This window comes from Jatropha curcas, chromosome 5 (genome assembly GCF_041381405.1).
Source record: "Jatropha curcas cultivar XTBG-Jc1 chromosome 5, XTBG_Jcur_1.0, whole genome shotgun sequence".
In the NCBI taxonomy this organism is placed as follows: domain Eukaryota; kingdom Viridiplantae; phylum Streptophyta; class Magnoliopsida; order Malpighiales; family Euphorbiaceae; genus Jatropha; species Jatropha curcas.
This window is the reverse complement of record NC_143155.1, coordinates 7,526,926-7,541,904: the sequence shown is the minus strand read 5'-3', so window position 1 is coordinate 7,541,904 and position 14,979 is coordinate 7,526,926. Positions and strand designations below refer to the sequence as shown.

The following is a 14,979-nucleotide window of genomic DNA, read 5'->3' as shown; positions in this document are numbered from 1 at the left end:
TGAAAATTTCAAGCCCAAAATTTTTTTGGCCTAAAATTTTTGCTAAATTTATAATTAATGCATGGGGGCATGTGATGTCCCAACATTTTTCTAACAAAAGGCAAGGTCTGTTTGTACACAGATATTGCTCTTTTTCTCTTGAACAATTTTTCAGGCCAACCGGTGATGGTTTTTCGAAGCCGATAGGTCCCACTGAGCAGTGATGGTGTATTACGAAGCTGTTCAGATCATTTTTCTCGATTAGTGATGTTGCATTGCGAAGCTGATCGAGTCAATTCTCTTACTGATTAGTGATGGTGTATTGCGAAGCTGATCAGGACAATTTCATCCTCCAAACAGTGATGGTGTATTATGAAGCTGCTTGAACTCTCTTCCCGGTCAATGATGGTGAATTGCGAAGTTGACCAGGGCAATTAAAACCTTTCGAGCCGATCAAATCGAGCCTCGAAGGTATCTTCATCAGACCAAATTTTGGATATCATTACTGATCCGACTGGAGCCGACGAAAGCCAATCAAACCGAGCTGAGGAGGTGGCCAGATGATCAAGTCAACTCAACATCTTTCAAAGCCAATCAAACCGAGCTTTGAGGATGATTGCCGGATTGAAGGCGCGTCAATGGACCACTTTAACATTAATCATTTATACAATTAATGATAAGGTGGGGGGGCAAACTGTTGACGCGTGTTTTTATGCCCCCCGCCTAACCCGATGAGGATATAAGGATATGGAATAAGGAATCAGGGTCAAACAGAAGCCTTTAAACCAAAAATTGACTCAAACCGGTTCAAGGAGTCTGACCTGTGCTAGGGTTGTGTCACGCAGCTATAAGTTGCGTGACGGCACTAGTAGTTGCGTCACGCAACTCTAACCAAGATGACATCACTTGGACAAGCCCGTGTAACTGTTTTTGCTTTTTGAGTGGATACGCGGCAACTGTACGAAAAGTGAGCTGCGTCACGCAGCTCTCGGGTCCATCATGTAGCTACTACCTGCGTGACGCAGCTCTGTTTTGTTGCCCTACCCATATAAATACATCATTTTTATGCTTTAAACGGGACTTTTGGCACTTTTGGACTTAGAGAAAATTTGAAGCCGCGGTTAGGGTTTTCTGCAAGGACTCCACTGAGTTGTCTTGAAGAAAATCAAGCCATTAGAGATAAAATAGATTGAAAACACAAAACAAAAGGGACAAAAAGAGAAAAAAGAGGAGAGAAAAGAAAAAGAAAAAGAGTTTTTTGATTGAAACTTTGCAAAAAGGGCTTTCTGTGATCCTGAAACAACGTTCCAAAACTCGTGCAATCTTCAAATCTGAGGGTTAGGTAATCATCTAAACCCTCTTTGTTATTTTTAGTTGTTAATCTTTTAAATATTTTGTTTTATTAGTGTTTGGTTAGTTTGGTATTGATTAAGTAGTATTTTGCCCGTTATTGAGTGTTTCTGAGTAATATTAAACCACTGTTGATAAAAAGAACACGTAAAAAGGGTAGTTTGAAAGGTAGTTACGGACCAGAGCAGCTGTGTCACGCAGCTACTACCTGCGTGACGCAACTGTTCATGTCCAAAAGAAGTTGACCTTGTCCGAACCACCTGCGTGATGGAACTGTTCATAATCAATAAATTTATTTCGTTTATGTTTTGTTATTTAATATTATGTTTTAAATAAATGATTAATGAATCTGGGAATATGGATAAAGTCACGAACAGATGCGTAACGCAGCTAGGAGTTCCGTCACGCAACTAGGAGTTCCGTCACGCAACTGTTCTTCATAGAACAGCTGCGTGACGCAACTGTTCTAGGGTTCCAGAATAGTTTTACTTTTTTATCTAATTTCGTGTAATTAAATAAAAGTTTTATTTTTAATTCAAGAAATAACCAATAATGGGCAGATTATGATTTAATCATATCAATTAGGTTATTATTTTATTATGCATGTTTATAGGATTTTAGGGTTTATTATGTTTTAATTAAATATAATATTTTGCAAATTCGGTTTGTGGCCCGCCTTTAACCATAAGGCAAGAGCGGGTCTTTTAATTATTTTTGCTATGGGTGGATGATGGATGTGATCATGAATGGTTATGAATGCAATGAATGGATCTATTTGGGACGATTAATTAATTTTCCACATAGGAACTCGGTTCGATTTATTCGGGTTGGGTTTAATTAAATAAATTGGCTTTTCTAAATTAAAATAAATTAGAAATTGTAGGTTAAAAGAGGCCGATTTTTCGAGCGTCGGCTTCCAACGGGCCGACGTACCCAATTCCCTTACCTAGAACTGCACACGGTGCGCCTGACCAGTTTTTCAAATAATTGACCTTAAATAAACTTGGGTTAAATGAAGTCACTTTTATAAAATAAAATTGGAAACGGTCCCATTGCCGAAATAATGGGTGGCGACTCAAAAGTTTTATAAGACCGATTTATCGGCACCGCATTCCCAAAAAAAGGGGGTTTTGTCACCATTTATTAAATAAAAATCACATTTCCACATTCAAAATAAAAGTAATAAGTTTTCCAAGGTCCTTCCGGGGTTTTGGGATCTCACTTGGGGCAAAAACAGCATGGAGTTATAAGGACATTCTAGGAATAGACAGATTTATAGAGGAGCGAACATCCCTCTGTATCTTGGAGCCAAGCCAGTGAAGCAGAAGGGAAGAAGGTTGAGACTAGAATGGCACGAAAAGATTGAAGAGGAAGTGATCAAGCAGATAGACGCAAGATTTCTTGAAGTGGTTCACTATCCGGAATGGTTGGCAAATATAGTCCCAGTTCCTAAAAAAGATGGAAGGGTCAGAATGTGTGTGGACTATAGGGATCTGAACAAAGCATCACCGAAGGATGATTTTCCTCTCCCTCATATTGATATCTGAATCGACAGTGCGATAATGATGGGATGCTACTCTATTATGGATGGGTTTGTAGGATATAACCAGATTCTTATTGTAATGCCCTGATTTTTGGAATTATGAATAATAGCTTATTGGATTGCTAATTGGTACCAAATTGGGATTTTGGTATGAGTTCCAATTCGAATAAGTTATTTTCATAATTATTGAGTCTTCATTGTGATTCATGCATTGCATGTCATTTGTTTGATTATGCATGCATTAACTGATTTTGGATTGTGAATTGCGAAATGGTACCTTAGGATAATTGTGAGAGTTGATGCGATATAGTTCTAATTGTACCAAGTGATCTGAAATTGGGATTGAAAACAATATTTTTCTAAATTAATATGATTTTTACCTGTTCATTTAGTATTTAAATTATTAAATTGATATTTTAAAATAAATGGTATTTATAAATTATTTTTTGTAATTATTATTGATTATTAGAATTTGCTTACCAAAATATGATTTTTATTTTAATTAATTGGATTTTAGTTAATTAATTGGGTTTATTTAATTAAGTGGGCCTAGTGTGCGTGGGCTACTTAATTAATATAAGAATAAAATATAAAAAGAATATAACATTAAAAAAAGAGAGTTAATGCTAAAACCTAAAGGTGAGTGACGCCCCTCTCTTCACACACACACACACCAGAGAGAAAAAAGAGAGAGCAGAGAGCTTTCTTCTTTTTCTTGTGATTTCTGCCACCAAATTTCCAAACAAACAGTAAATCAAATATTAGTTAGCTAAGATTTGTTAAAATAAACTAGCAATCAAGGGTGCAATTAGGCTTAGCCGCAGAAGGGTATTCCGTAAACAAGGTAAGTCTCTATTTTGCAATTCGTAAATCTGTTTTCAATTTTGATTGTATGTTCGAGTGTGATTAGGTTATTTTAAATCTCTAATTATTGTGTAGTATCTATTTCGTTTGTATGTTCGTGCCTGTAGAGAAGAGTGAAGCCTCTAAAGTTGATAAGGGCAAAGGAAAGGCCTAAATTTCCAATTGAGTTCGTTGTTTTGCAATTTTGAGATTAGTGCTCAACAAGTATATGTTCTTAATTTGATTTTCTTATATTGATGTTTGTGTGACTGAGATTATGAGAATGTTTGGGAGTATTTGTGAATTTGATGGTATTGAATGAATTTGGAGTTATGAGTGATATGTTAATGTTCCTTGAGTGTTACTACCTTGATTTGGCATGTTTTGAAAGTAGTTTAAGTGTAATGTTGGTTCTAAGATTAAGAGTTTGGTATGCTATTTTTAAAGGCTTAAAAGTGGTAAAATTTCGTAAATGAAAAACCCAGATAGCACGGCCTTGCTGCTTAGCACGCCAACCTGTGCTCTTTATTGACTTGTGCGTGTGCTGAAATTGGCCTTCTGGCACGGTCATGCTTTTTAGCATGCCCAGGTCGTACTACCTGGCACGGCCATGCTATTTAGCACGCCAAGCCTGTGCTTTCTCCTGACTGTTGGTATGATATGTGCTTATCTAGCATGGCCATGCTACTTAGCACACCTTGCCCTTGCTCTTTGCTGTCCTCTTTAATGTTATGTTGTGTTTTGGACCTTCAAATGATGCTTAAACTCCCTAAGTGCATATATATGACATGTCTATGAGATAAAATACTTTAAAATCTTTTTTGAATGAGGCTACAAACTCATATGGTAACTAAGCATTGATTAAGTTGTAAGCATGACGTAACATATTGACGAAAGGTTCTTTATGATGGTTTGATTTATATAAACTTGGTTAGGGTTCTCATTGAGTATTTGATGCTTAATTGGGGATTTAAGTCTAAAAAGATTTTTTGACGTGCAATTGAATGAACTAATGTGTAATTAGATGCTAGAATGAGGTAATTATATGAACAAACTTAGAAAAGGGAGCATGTACCCTAGTGCTTTAGGTCTGGCCAAACCTTGTCCCTAGATTATGACCTATGATTGACTTGAATTATAGATTGCATGAGTTAAACTTTATGTGTAATATTTTGCTTGTTTGAATATAAATGAGTGATTAGATGACATAGTAGGACTTTGTTATTGAGACATTGACTTGTTTGACTTGAGAACCAATATGCAATGTGATTAGGCTAGAGCTATGTTTGCCTATGATTTGATAATGCCCATCTGGGTATTATGCTTTAGAAAGCTTGATGCTATGCACTAAGTACGCTTACTTACTTGACCACTTAAGTAATATTAAAATATGTTAGTCGGGATTGATATGGTTTGACTTGAGATGCTTGAAGTTGATTATCCTAAGGTATGAGATTTTTATGTATGTATATTTATGAGCATATATGATTGAGGTTGTATGAAAAAAATGAGCTTCTATAAATCATGAGCAGGTTGCAATTAGGTACACTTACTTGTTAAGACTATTGAGTGATACTTGAATTATAAAATTATTACATGGAATTGGAATTAAAATCAATTGACTTAATAAGAACTAATGGGCTCTTATTGTGATCTTGGTTGAGTAGTTGCTAGAATATGGTTATTTGTTTTTGAAAATAAAGCATGCTATGAGATCTAATTTCGATTGCGCTATGCTCATATGCCAGATACGTGGGTGTCTTCTGGACGAGTGGATGCACTCTACTGACTCTATATCTGAAAGACTTTCTAGGTCTACTGTTAAAGGTTGAGTAGCTAGTATTAATCTGACTGATATCAGACACCGTTCTGTTACCTTATCTGCTTCTGTTTCTTCAAAGTCATTGTTAATGCCTAATAATCTGAATTAATGAGTAAGGTATTGACAATAAAGTTATATTAGATGGATTATTTTGCAATACAAGTTACCTATAGATTAATGTTATGTGATTGCTCGATATGCAAGTTATTTACAGTAATGCTTATATGGTTATATGATTAGGCATGGCTGCCGGTTCATTTTGAACTGGAATCGAACTATATTGCAAATGAATCGAAACCGTCGGTTCAAAGTTTTGAATCGGAACCGGTGGTTCAAGGGCCGGTTAAGGTTCATGTGAATGTTAAAATCTGAACCTGAACCGGCGGTTAACCAGCAGTTTCGATCCGGTTCGAACCGAAAATTTTTTATTTTTATTTTGAAAATGATAATCACTTAGCCTATTTTATATATCTCTAAAAGTCTCAATAGTATTTTACTACTTGATATACTTACGATTTTTTTTTTTCAAAATAGACTTTACTTTAAAAGTTAAAAATCTAAAAAGTAAAATGGTAAAAAAAGAGAGAAATATTTAGTCTAAACTTATATTGTTTTTAGCTTTTTTTTTACCCTTTTAAATTGTTTACTAAGTTTAAAATTACATTCTTTTGATGCATTTTTCAAAATTTTCTTATAATTTATTTAATTAATAACATTTAAACAAAATAAAGCAATAATTTATTTGATTTTTTTGTAAAATTAATTAATTTTATTCTTATATGAGTATGAGCATTCTAAAATTTATTTAAAATACAATTTACCAATATTTTTTAAACTCATAGTAATATTTTCGAAAGAAAGATATAACATTAGAACTGATTTTTTTTTAGAGAAAAATATATATCTCTGGAAACCATGATCAGAACTGAAACACCCTTAATTTTTATTTTCGAAACTTTGGAATTTTTATTAAATCAAAATCCGATTTTTTTTTGGATAGTATGGATTGTTAAGACCGAGCAAGTTTAACTTGAGCCTGAATTTGAATTGGGCCCAAGCCCAATAGCAGACTGTCCGGAAATTTTGATGAAATAAAATGGAATGCTATTATATAAATTAATTATCCTAAATTAACTTAGTGTTATTATTATTGTTGTATTATTAGAAAGTAAGTTGAAGAAATGTGTTATGACCCAACTAAAATAATTAAACAAATCGAACCGGACCCAGAATCAATTTGAATTGTCGAAAACCCCATGAATAATCTGAAAATCGAGTGAAAAACTCGAAAACCAAACAAAATGAGACCAAACCATTAAATCAGACCAAACCGGTTCAAATCAAACCGGAATGGTCTAGAAGCCACTTTCTTTCCTTTTCTCTTTTCTTTTCCTTTCCCTCCCCTTCCCTTCCTCCCTTCTTCCTTCTCCTCCATGGCGCGACAGGCGCTTTCTTGCCCTTGCGCTACGCTTCCGGCCACCACTCGATCGGAATAGAGTGGCGATCGGTTCGTCTGTCGCCGGTGGTCACGATTCTAGCCTCCCTTCACGTCGATCGGGCCTGTAGCGGCGCGGATGGAGCTGTCTTCCTCGCGACAGTCGCTCTTCTCCATCTACGGCGATCTACGCGGTTTCTGGCTATCCCAGTGGAGGAGACAGGCGCCAATCAACTATCCACGACGCTGTGAGTAATTTCCCTCTATCATTTTGCGATTTCAGCGAAGTTTGAGAAGTGGTCGTGTGCGGAGGAGGTGCAGCGGCTGTCGCACCCGATCCAGCCAATTAGAGGACCGATTCCATGAAATTAACAGCAGAAATGGAATCCTCGGTGAATTTTGAGTCGAGTAGTGTGATCGTCGTGAATTTCTAGGCGGTTTGACGTTTCCGGCCACCGTGCACGGCGGTCCGCGGCGGCAGTCCGGTGATCGGCTGGCGACTGATAGCCTCACAAAGCGGGCAAATCTTGTTATGTTATTTCAATATAAATTGCATGAATGCATGATTGTTTTCTATATTTTACGTTTGTTCGTGTTGTTTTGCTTTAAAGTAATTTCCAGGTACAAAGTTGAAGCAAAGCTTTGTTTTATACAAAAGAAGACCAAAACAAGTTGAAAGAATGGAAGAAACCTTTAAATCCAGCCCTCACGTCGCAGAGCAGGTCGCAACAAAGAAAACACGCCCAAGTCGTGAGCGCTACCAGAAGTCGCGCGCGCAACTAACACCCAGGAAAGGAAGTCGCGAGCGCGATATGCATCTACGCGGGCGCGACAAGCAGATCTGAGTAACAGAAGCGATTGGACCAAAAGACGCGAGCGCGATATGCATCTACGCGAGCGCGAGAAAGCACCTTTGAGAGTCAGAAGGTTTTCCAGCAAAAGACGCGAGCGCGACTTTCATCTTCGCGCGCGCGTAATTCACTCTTGAGAGGCAGAAGCATCTGGAGCATAAGTCGCGAGCGCGACTTTCAACAGCGCGAGCGCGAGTTGAGATTTCCAGGAGACGTGTTTGCTGCCTTTTCATCAGAAAATCATATCTTTTTATGCAGGGGTCGGGACTCTTCCCATGAGAAGTCACCTTAAGCACCTCTTGGCCAATCAACACCACCATCACTCTTCTCTTCTATAAATAGCAATCAAAGTGAAGCTACACCAGATATACGAGAATTGATTATTATTCAGAATTAGATTCACAAAATACTTAGATTGTATTAAGAGAGTGTGTTAGTAGTACTTAGAACAAGATTGACGAGAGTCACTTGTTATTGATTGTGCCAAGAAACACCAAGAAGTCCCTCGAGGTGTGACGCCCTCCAAGAGGCCTGAGTTAGATTCATTCTTTCTCTTGTTTTACAGACTTATTGTATGTTGTTCTTCATAACTCTTCTATGCAAAGCAACAATATCTAATTGGTAGTATTCAATAAAATTTCTTTAAGTTATCTTTTGGTCTTTGTTTAATCAAAGTTACTAGATTATATTCTCAGAAGGAAATAATTTAGTAAAGATCAAAGAGATTTAATTCATTGAGTTGAATTTACATATGCATGTTTCACTTATTTCTGTTGGAATTAAATCTATCTTATTGAAATAATCAAAGAATAAGAATTAGGTTTAATATTTAACAAAGTAAGGTTTTTATTATAAGTATAAGTACTTATAATAGATAGTATAATTCTATACTGAAAAGTTGAATTATATCATACCATGTGTAATTAAAGAATTCTTTATTGCATATTATAAGCTTTTGCATAGAGAAGGAAAATCCTGTGTATGATCAATTAATCTAAGTATTTTACTACACACTTGTCTTTATAATTAATTATTCTAAATATTTTACTATACACTTGTCTTTTAATTTAATTAAATAATAGTCTTAGTATAAATAGATATCAATCACTTTTGTATTTATTTCTGTAAACACACTATTAAGAGTAAAGTAGTAAAGTGTATTCAACCCGTTCCTCGTGGGATCGATCTTTTATTACTACGTTGCGATCCGTATACTTGCGGGAACTCAATAGAGACGCAACAAGTTTTTGGCGCCGTTGCCGGGGAACGGTGTTTTGTCATTTAACGAAATATTCTTATATGTGATTTGCAGCTTATTTTAATTAAAGTTACATACTTATATTTGATTCAAAATTTTGCAGGAACACATAAGCTTACATACTCATATGCCAAGTACTAGATCTTCGAACAGTGAATTGGAGGATTATCAGCCTGAGATTGAACAATTCCTTTCACAACGAAAAAAGAAGAAGAAAAGAAGAAATTCAAGAATCATGGGTGATGGAAATCCACCACAGAGGTTGATGGACTTTGTGACTCCAAGTTTAAATGGTTCACAAACGGGAGTAGTACGTCCACCGGTAAATGCTAACCAATTTGAGATTAAACCTGCTTTATTACAAATGCTCCAAAATAGTGTTCAGTTTTACGGATTACCAAATGAGGATCCTAATTCGCATATAGCCAGTTTTCTTGAAATCTGTGATACATTTAAGATGAATTCAGTACCAGCAGATGCTATCAAATTATGCCTATTTCCTTTCACATTGAAAGATAAGGCAAAAGCTTGGTTGAATTCATTACCACCAAACTCTATCACTACTTGGGAAGAACTAGCCCAAGCCTTCTTGTCCAAATATTTCCCACTAGCAAAAACCGCTAGGCTTATCAAAGAAATAACCTCATTTACTCAGCATGAAAATGAATCCCTATATGAGGCATGGGATCGCTATAAAGAGCTCCAAAGAGTTTGTCCACACCATGGCCTTCCCCAAAATATATTGATTCAAACTTTCTACAATGGAGTGACACCTTCTACAAGGGGAACTATAGATGCTATGGCAGGAGGATCATTAATGAAGAAGACTACTAATGATGCAATTGAGTTACTAGAAGAGATGGCCAACAACAATAGCATATGGCCAACCGAAAGAACTCAGGTAAGTCATTCTACTGTTAGTAATGAGTCTTCTTCTTTTTCAAAGAATTCAGTTAAGAAAATGCATGAATTAGATCCTTTAACTATGATGCAAGCACAAATTTCTGCTTTGTCCTACAAAATTGATAACTTAAACATAAGTAAATCAACATCCCTTACTTGTGACAATTGCGGTCAAAATGGGCATGTCTCAAATGAATGCAATTATAAGCATCCGGTTATGGAGGAACAAGTAAATTATGTCCAAGGACAAGTTCGCGGCCCATATCCGAATACTTATAATGCTGAAAATCGTAATTATCATAATTCTTTTTGGAGAAATCGTGATAATCACGAGAGGGGAAATCAGGGCAGTCAATATCAAGATAGACTAGGACAATTGACCAATAAAATTGATAAATTTCTGGAGGGATTTAACCAAAAGATGAATAGTCAGGATGATAGCTTTAAATGGTTAGAATCGAAATTTGACAAGTTATTCAAAAATCATTCATCATCTATACATAACTTGGAGGTACAAGTAGGGCAGCTTGCCAATGCTATTTCCTCACGTGAAGTAGGAAATCTTCCTAGTAATACAGAAAAGAATCCTAGGGAGAATGTGAGCGCCATTGCCTTACGAAGTGGAAAAATATTAGATAAAATAGTTCCTTCGGGTATTGAAGCTAATGTTTTGAATAATGCAACTGTGGAGCCGGTTGGTGAACCGAGCATTGAAGTAAATAATGCAGGATCCAAAGAACAAGAAATAGGAAAGGATAAAGGGAAGGACAATGTTAAAGCTTATCAATCTAGGCCACCTTTTCCGCAAAGGCTCAAGAAGCAGGAGCAAGATAAGCAGTTCTTAAATTTTATTGATAAACTGAAAAATTTGCATATCAACATGTCACTTATGGAAGCTATCACACAAATTCCAAATTACGGTAAGTTCCTTAAAGAATTAATTTCAAAGAAACGTAGTTGGGAAGATGTGTCAACAGTCACTCTAACTGAGGATTGCAGTTCCATAATCTCAAGTAAGTTACCTACTAAACTCAAAGATCCAGGAAGTTTCACTATACCATGCAAATTAGGTGAAGTAGATTTTCCTAGATGTCTTTGTGATTTAGGAGCAAGTATTAATTTGATGCCATTATCTCTTTTTAAGAAATTAGGATTAGAAGATGAAATTAAGAGAACTAATATGGTTTTACAACTTGCTGACCAAACTATTAAAAAACCATATGGTATCATTGAAGATGTACTTGTTAAGGTTGACAAGTTTATTTTTCCAACTGATTTCGTCATACTCGACTATGTTTATGATAAAAATTGTCCTCTTATTTTAGGAAGACCATTTATGAACACCGGAAGGGCATTAATTGATGTTTCAGAAGGAAAGTTAGTCCTTAGGATAGGTGATGATATCATTGAATTTCATATAGATAAAGCTATGAAATATCCTATGGATGAGGAAAATTGTATGAGAATCGATATAGTTGATGCATGCATACAAGAAATATTTGCCTTGGGAGATAATGAAAAATTCGAGGATGAAAATATGAAAATGGAAAAAGAGGAGTTTTCACATTTAAGACCTGAAATGTTACTTAGGGAACATGAGCCTTTACCACCATCAATAGAAAAACCACCAATAGTAGACCTTAAAGAGTTACCGAGTCATCTACGATATGCTTTCTTAGGAAAAGATCACACACTTCCTATTATTATTTCTAACAAATTAACTGAGGATCAAGAAAATGATTTATTAAAAATTGTTAGAAATAGGATTAAGAGTATAGGATGGCAAATTTCTGACCTTAAAGGGATAAGTCCAAATCGAGTCATGCATTACATCAATCTTGAGGATGGACATATACCTAAAGCAGAAAGACAAAGAAGACTTAATCCTAATATGACAGAAGTAGTAAAGAAAGAAATTATCAAATTACTAGATGCCGGAATAATATACCCAATTTCGGATAGCCAATGGGTTAGTCCCATTCAATGTGTGCCTAAAAAGGGAGGAATGACTGTAGTAAAAAATGATAATGGTGACCTAATCCCTACTAGGACCACTACAGGTTGGAGGGTATGTATTGATTATAGAAAACTCAATGCAGTCACAAGAAAAGATCATTTTCAATTACCATTCATAGATCAAATGTTAGAAAGAATTGCTGGTCATGCTTTCTATTGTTTTCTCGATGGATATTCGGGATATTTTCAGATTTATATCTTTCCAAATGATCAAGAGAAAACCACATTTACTTGTCCATTTGGTACATTTGCATATAGGCGCATGCCTTTTGGTTTATGCAATGCACCTGCAACATTTCAACGTTGCATGACCGCAATTTTTAATGACTATATAGAGGAAATTATGGATGTCTTCATGGATGATTTTTCTGTTTATGGTGATTCATTTGAATATTGTTTGAAAAATTTAGATCTTGTATTATCAAGATGTGAAAGTGCTAACTTGGTTTTGAATTGGGAGAAATGCCACTTCATGGTTGATGAAGGCATTGTTTTAGGGCACAAAATAAGTAAGGAAGGAATCCAAACAGATAGAGCAAAGATAGAAGCCATAGAAAAGTTACCTCCTCCTACTACGGTTAAAGGTATAAGATCTTTTCTAGGCCATGTAGGATTTTATAGGAGATTTATAAAAAATTTCTCTATCATTGCTAAACCTCTAACTAACCTACTTATTAAAGATGCATCTTTTGATTTTTCTCCAGAATGTTTGGAAGCTTTTAATACTTTAAAGAATGCATTAGTAAGTGCACCTATTATAGCAAAACCCAATTGGCGATTACCCTTTGAAATAATGTGTGATGCTAGTGATATTGCTGTTGGTTGTGTATTGGGTCAAAGACATGAGAAGAGGTTGCATGTAATATACTATGCTAGCCATGTTCTAACAAGCACTCAAATAAATTATACAACTACTGAAAAGGAAATGTTGGCTGTGGTATATGCATGTGATAAATTCAGATCATATTTACTAGGAGCCAAAGTCATAATCTATACTGATCATTCTGCATTGAAATACCTGTTTGCTAAACAAGATGCAAAACCACGTCTTATTCGATGGGTATTATTATTGCAAGAATTTGACATTGAAATAAGAGACAAAAAAGGTTCTGAAAATTTAGTTGCTGATCATTTATCACGTTTGGAAAATGAAGAAGGACCAATAGGAGAAACTACCATTATAAATGAAAATTTCCCAGATGAGAATTTAATGTTAGTACAACATGTTCACACACCTTGGTATGCTGACATTGCAAATTTTCTGGCCTCTAACATCATACCTCCAGAAATGACTTATGCACAAAAGAAGAAATTCTATGCAGATGCTAAAAATTTCTTATGGGATGAACCATTCTTATTTAAAATATGTATGGACGGTATGGTTCGAAGGTGCGTAGGGGAAACAGAAATACAAGATATACTCATGCATTGTCACTCCAGTCCATATGGAGGGCATTATGGAGCAAATAGAACGGCTTCGAAGGTTTTGGAAAGTGGATTTTATTGGCCTACTCTATTCCAAGATGCTCGTACTTTTGTCTCTCGTTGTGACAGGTGTCAAAGGGTTGGCAACATAAGTCGCAAAGATGAAATGCCTCTATCCAACATACTCGAGGTAGAAATATTCGATGTATGGGGAATCGACTTCATGGGACCATTCCCTATTTCACAAGGTAAAAGTTATATCCTGGTAGCTGTCGATTATGTTTCCAAGTGGGTGGAAGCACAAGCATGTGTCACAAACAACGCCAACACAGTGGTCAAATTCTTAAAAGCATTATTTACAAGATTCGGGGTTCCAAGAGCAGTCATAAGTGATGGAGGTACGCACTTTTTAAATAGATCATTTGAAAGCCTTTTGAAAAAATATGGAGTACATCACAAGGTATCTACTCCATATCATCCACAAACTAGCGGACAAGTGGAAATCTCCAACCGTGAGCTTAAGTGGATTTTGGAAAAAACAGTCAATACATCACGGAAGGATTGGTCACTTAAACTCGATGATGCACTGTGGGCATATAGAACAGCATTTAAGACACCGATTGGGATGTCTCCATACCGTTTGCTTTATGGTAAGGCATGTCACCTACCCCTAGAATTGGAATATAAAGCATATTGGGCAATAAAGTCTTTGAATTTTGATTTAAGCAAGGCTGGTTACAAGAGAAAACTTCAGTTAAATGAACTTGATGAGATAAGATTATTAGCATATGAAAATGCCAAGTTATATAAGGAAAGAACTAAGAAATGGCATGATAATCATATTCGAATCAAATCATTTAAAGAAGGAGACCAAGTGCTATTATTTAATTCAAGATTACGCCTATTTCCTGGAAAATTGAAGTCCAGATGGAGTGGACCATTTGAAGTAATCAAAGTTGCAGAACATGGAGCATTAGAATTGAAGAATCTATCTAATGGTTCTACATTCATGGTAAATGGACAACGATGTAAGCTTTATTTAGGTAATAGGATTGATGATCCACCACAGGTAACATTTTGAATCAATTTCATTAAGTATGAATAAATTTCAATAACTACTTAAAATGCTTTGTTTATTACAAATGTATTATTTGTTTATTTATTTTAAGTTAAAAAAAAAAAAAAGGGGAAAAACTCATCAAAAGTCAAGTATGCAGGGAAATTATTTTGCAGGTAACAAAATTCGCGACCGCGAATACAAACTGCGCGGGCGACTATCGCAAAAAAGAGACAGAAGCTTTTTAAACAAAACTCGCGATCGCAACATTAATCTGCGCGAGCGCGAGTTTTACACAAAACAAGTCAGAAGCTTCAAGATCCCCAATCGCGATCGCAACATCTATTTGCGCGAACGCGAGTTCTCTGCAAAATCAGTCAGAAGCAAAGAGATTCACTCTCGCGATCGCGATAACACCAAGCGCGAGCGCGATTAGGGCAAAACAGAGGACAGAGGCGAATCATTCGCGAGCGCGAAATTGCAAACGCAATCGCGAC

The 14,979-nt window shown here is 35.9% G+C and overlaps 1 non-coding gene across 1 annotated transcript; it reads right to left on the bottom strand.

Moving 5' to 3' along the window:
• Positions 1 to 9,703: 9,703 nt before the first annotated feature.
• On the bottom strand, positions 9,704 to 9,810 carry LOC119370173 (small nucleolar RNA R71). The gene has a single exon (XR_005177750.2). It is a non-coding gene; the product is annotated as a small nucleolar RNA R71 (small nucleolar RNA).
• Between the last annotated feature and the right edge of the window lie 5,169 nt (positions 9,811 to 14,979).